Source organism: Mirounga angustirostris, unplaced genomic scaffold, assembly GCF_029215605.1.
Source record: "Mirounga angustirostris isolate CCGP_5_RB_7025 unplaced genomic scaffold, mMirAng1.0.hap1 SCAF_1, whole genome shotgun sequence".
Lineage (NCBI taxonomy): Eukaryota > Metazoa > Chordata > Mammalia > Carnivora > Phocidae > Mirounga > Mirounga angustirostris.
This window is the reverse complement of record NW_026991709.1, coordinates 134,000,981-134,006,389: the sequence shown is the minus strand read 5'-3', so window position 1 is coordinate 134,006,389 and position 5,409 is coordinate 134,000,981. Positions and strand designations below refer to the sequence as shown.

The following is a 5,409-nucleotide window of genomic DNA, read 5'->3' as shown; positions in this document are numbered from 1 at the left end:
CTGAAAGAGGATGCTGACTACCTGTGATCAAAAGGACAGAAGCAGCTACATTAATTTATAGCATGAGTGCAGTTTAACATAGGAACTTCTCAACTATATAGGCAAACCAAGATACTACCAAAGATTACAGAATTACTCTGAAGATCTTTAAAAAATAAAATGTAAAAGGATACTTCAGATGATCATTACAGTTTTGAGCAGACGTAAATGATTAAATATGGAAACACTTTAGGATCCACTGAGCTCTTGTTACAGATGTCTCAAGGGTAGAATTGCATCGGAACACATACTTCAGAACATACAAAACAACACTTAGATTACTGATCCTCAAATAGAAGTTTTGTAATGTGCCTATATTTCTTCATTTTCTCGGAACAGAAAAATAATTAACCAGCCTTTACAGGCACTCTCAAGCATGTCCATTTAGTCCAGTGTATGTTTTAGTCTAAATAGTTAGAATACCGGGAATCCCAAGCCAATGAATCAATGCTTAACCCTGGAAGACTGGTCTCAATTAGTGTTCCCTAATACTAAAGTTAAGAGATAATTGTGTTAGACTTCTGCACACAGCTCTCCAGATCCAGGTCATTGAAAATGTTTAAGTGAATTCATGATGATGTATTAAGAAGTTAGAGATGAGTGTGGTATACTCCCTGCCCTTGGTGATCTCACAGTCTCATGATAAAATAGACATATGCATGAATCACTGTTATAGGAAATATGTTAAGAGATGACCTGACTGCCCTTTTACGAAGATGGCGCCGAAGACTAAGAAAGAAGCCCCTGCCCCTCCCAAAGCCGAAGCCAAAGCAAAGGCTTTGAAGGCCAAGAAAGCGGTGCTGAAAGGCGTCCACAGTCACAAAAAAAAGAAGATCCGCACGTCACCTACATTCCAACGACGCAAGACACTGCGTCTGCGGAGGCAGCCCAAATATCCTCGAAAGAGCGCCCCCAGGAGAAACAAGCTTGATCACTATGCCATCATCAAGTTCCCCTTGACTACTGAGTCAGCCATGAAGAAAAGAGAAGACAACAACACGCTTGTGTTCATTGTGGATGTCAAGGCCAATAAGCACCAGATCAAACAGGCTGTGAAGAAGCTCTATGACATTGACGTGGCCAAGGTCAACACCTTGATCAGACCTGATGGAGAGAAGAAGGCATATGTTCGACTGGCTCCTATGATGCTTTGGCTGTTGCCAACAAAATTGGAATCATCTAAACTGAGTCCAGCTGGCTAAATCTAAATATAAATCTTTTCACCAAAAAAAAAGAGATGACCTGACTATGGAAGCCCTTGGGAAAGGCATTCTGATTCCCTGTCTTATGTGCTCTTATTTGGCTTTGCAGAAGGGAAAACAGTCACAATCCCACTTGGAATAGGGACCCTAACACTCATAAATTAGACTAGACAGGGCTAGTCGAATCCAACTTTATCACTTTAAAATGAAAGGCCTTATACTAGGGAATATGAAGATTGTCCAAACAAGTAGTGACAGAAATGGAATAAAACTAAAATATCGTATCAGTCAGAATAGGCTGCTATTGTACAACAACAAGCCACTTGAAAAACTCAGAGCCTTAAGATAACCAAGTGTCCCTCTTGGTCATGCTTCTCATAGCAAGGGGGGCCCTGTTTATAGTCAAGTTCCCTGGCTAATGGAGTCTTCATTTCGACATATGCATCTATTGAAACCCACATGCCAGACCTTAAAGTTTTGGCCAAAGAAAGCCTCATGGTCATACTTGTTATCAGCAGAAAGTCATACCTGTTATGGGCAGAAAGTAGAATCCTATCCTACGTCTGAAACAATAGCCTGGTCATATCTGACTAAAGCAGAGAACATCCCCAGCATACCTCTCTTCATGTAGAGCTCTGTAGGATGCAAAATAAAAACTGAAGCTTAATTTCTTGTCCAAACCTCCCAAATCTCACATTCTTGCTATTTCACTTAAAGGTAACTCTTTAGACCTTTTTTCCATTTTTCTGCCTAAGGTAGTTAGGGATTTGGGGAATGAAGCAATTTTACTACCATACAAGAATGTTAGATGAAATAATATGCATTGCTCAATCAGTTATTGCTAACATTCAGCTCTTCAACTTTGCCTTTGATCTGAATAGAGCCATATATTCTGAACTGGGTCATTCTACAGGAGTCCATGCATTTCCAGTATTTGAAAATATGCTTTACCACTCAGTGATCGTCTGATATAATATTGTACGATTCTGTAATGTGTTGTTCAGGAAATATTCAGAACAAAAGCACTTTAGGAACTTCTTGGTTCCTGAAGTTACCTAAAGGAATAGATTTATATCCTAAAAAAAGTTTAAAAAGAAAAAGGATGAGACTTACTAAGATCAATGGCATTATAACTAAGACTAACAACTTACATGGTTTATTACAGTGGTATACACATATAAATGTTAAGAAGCCAACTCTCAGGGTCGTGAGATTGAGCCCTGAGTCTGGCTCCGTGCTCAGTGCAGAGTCTGCTTGAGATTCTCCCTCTCCCCCTCCCTTTGCCCCTCCCCTGGCTTCTCACTCTAAATAAATTAATCAAAATTAAATAAATAAATAAATAAATAAATAAATAAATAATAAAGTAGCCCATGAAAAGAGAGTTTGGAATCAAATACCTTTGGAAAAAGGTGTAAACAAAGGTAAAAATGTTTTCTACTGAAGAGCAGTTCAGAGATGCTAATGGCTTATAAGTCTCAAAGACAGTGATACAATATGCAATTGTTTCCCAATTCATCGTGGAATGTCTTCTATATAGAATTTGTATTAATATCACATAGAATAAGGTTTTTGGGGACAAACTTTGGGAAAGAATTTTGCAGACAAGTGGTTCTATATATAAGCATGTCTTAATACACTTGAGGATGTGACTCAAGAGATCAACCATCTGTATAATTATTTGTTCTACATACATAAAATAAAAATTGTCCTATGATGTTATAAGGATCAAACATTCTCAACTGAGGTTTTAGCAAACTATTGCTAGAAAAACATTCTGCCTTCAAGACTATTTCTTTTGATACTAATATAGCTATTGTATGTTTCTGTTTGGTGCTAGCACAGTTTTTTTAATTTAAATTTTCTGTATCATGCTGTTTTAGACATGACTGTTCATTAACACCAATTTGAATATTTTTAAAATACAGAACACTAATTTCTCTTAACTGCCAAAATTAGTTCATTTAGTGTAATTACTGAATGTTTTGCTTTAAATCTAATTGTTTCTGCACTTTCCACTTGATCCACCTTTTCTGTTCTTTTTTTTTGAACTCTTGATATTGTTCTCATTCTATTTTTTCCTAATAGTTTCAAAATTATAAACTTTGTGGTTATCTCAGAAATGGAAGCATGTATCTATAATGTATTATAATCTAAGGTAAATTTATCGTCCTCCAAGACAACATATAGTCTGTAGAGCACTAACTCTCCCAAGTTATATGCTGTGTTTTGTATGTGTGATGTATATATACATGTAATTATATATGAAATTGGAGGGATTTTCTTTAACAGGCAATATTAACTTGAATATATACACATACCACTTTTGTGGTTTTTATTTCTTCTCCTATCTTAGGTCTTCAATATGAATAATTTTCCTTCTACTGGAAGTAGAATATAAAAATTTCCTTTGCAGGTCAACTATGACAAATCCTAGGACTACAATAAGCAACCACCTTAACTCAGGGTTAATTCATATGTTTCCAGAACCACAAACACTCTACGAACCTAGACTGCAGGACTTCATAAGGGATAGCTTGCCCTTACCCTGAGGATTCAACTTATGATTTACTATTTGATTCCTCTCACTATGTGAGCTTTGGGCTTTTTCTCATCCAACAAGGTCATCAAAAATAAAATTTTAATTTTCCCAAATCCACATATTACTTTTGAAGCAAAAGCAGTTTCCTTGTCTAGTTTCTTCACCTTTCTAGGTTTCCATATTCACTTTAATTTTGGCTTGGTAATTTCTATGATCTTGTTAGTTCTTCCATGCCTTTAAAGATTTTTATAATTTACCATTTTTAGCTGTTTTCAGAATGAGAGTCCAAATTATCTAGCCAGCCATTATCAGAAACCAAAACCCCAGACTGCAAACTGAGGGGGAATTCATTAATGTTTGTGTAATATGTATTGAATACCAATATGTATTGATCCCAACATTGTGGTGAAATGGAGAAATAATTGGATCCCCAGCAAGAAGTTTATAATAAAAGCTCATTGCGCAATTTAAACCACTCTGCCTTCTTGTTGGAGTACATATTATCATAGTAAGAAGGCACCATAGAAAAGGATCAGAGAGGGCGCCTGGGTGGCTCAGATGGTTAAGCGTCTGCCTTCGGCTCAGGTCATGATCCTGGAGTCCCTGGATCGAGTCCCGCATCGGGCTCCCTGTTCTGCAGGGAGCCTGCTTCTCCCTCTAACCCTCCCCCCTCTCATGTGCTCTCTGTCTCTCTCATTCTCTCTGTCTCAGATAAATAAATAAAATCTTTAAAAAAAAAAAAAAAAAAAAGGATCAGAGAAGCAGTTGAGTTGTGTTTAAGAGCACAACACTGAAATGTTGTTCCTAATCTTACTAGCTATTTGACTGTGGACAAATTGATTTTTCTCTCTCTGCCTCAATTCCTCACTTATAAAATGAGAATATAGTAAACACCTTATTGCATTGCTGTAGAGATTAATACATATAAAACTCTTAGAACAGGTCTATAAAGTTTAAGCCCTCAAATGTTAGCTATTAGTACATTCAACACAGTAGACTACAACTAATTTTATAATATTCTTGATTTAAGATTTTGAACACCAACAGCCAATTAAAAAAAAAATCAACAATTTTGTATAGCCTGAACTGGACATACACTCTGAGAATTAATCAACATGCATTTTGTTTACTACCCCCTACTTGACATCAGGTGGTGGAATTCACCTGGTCCAAAACTAAATATGCTAATTGTATTTTATTATTCTCTTGTTTGGACCTCAGGTGGAAAAGTTTGGGTAATCATATTAATTAGTTCATAGCACTGGTGTCGAGGGTTAATTATACTAATTAGTTCATACACATCATCCTCATTGGTCCAAGCAAGGTCCTTCCTATTTTATTTACATGTCCCCTTTTACCACCCTTTCTTGTTGAAATTCTCCCTTCCCCAAGCAACTTTTCCAGTGTTTTTATGTCTCCTTGAATTTGTATGAATACTTGTGAAATACTTACTGGTGTTTATGTGATGAGCTAAGTTTACAGCAATTCAACTCCAAAATATTTATCCAAAGCCCTCTACAATGCCATGCACAACAAATGCTTAACAACCTCACAAACACAAGTAACAATTTTGTGCCACCTACCCAGTCAACCAAGGCAGAGAATTCAGCACTTTGTTGTTGTTGTTTC

The 5,409-nt window shown here is 36.6% G+C and overlaps 1 pseudogene across 1 annotated transcript; it reads left to right on the top strand.

Moving 5' to 3' along the window:
- Window positions 1-747: 747 nt before the first annotated feature.
- On the top strand, window positions 748-1,273 carry LOC123834683 (large ribosomal subunit protein uL23-like; annotated as a pseudogene). Its single transcript, XR_006788483.3, has one exon. The product of XR_006788483.3 is annotated as a large ribosomal subunit protein uL23-like (transcript).
- Window positions 1,274-5,409: the final 4,136 nt, after the last annotated feature.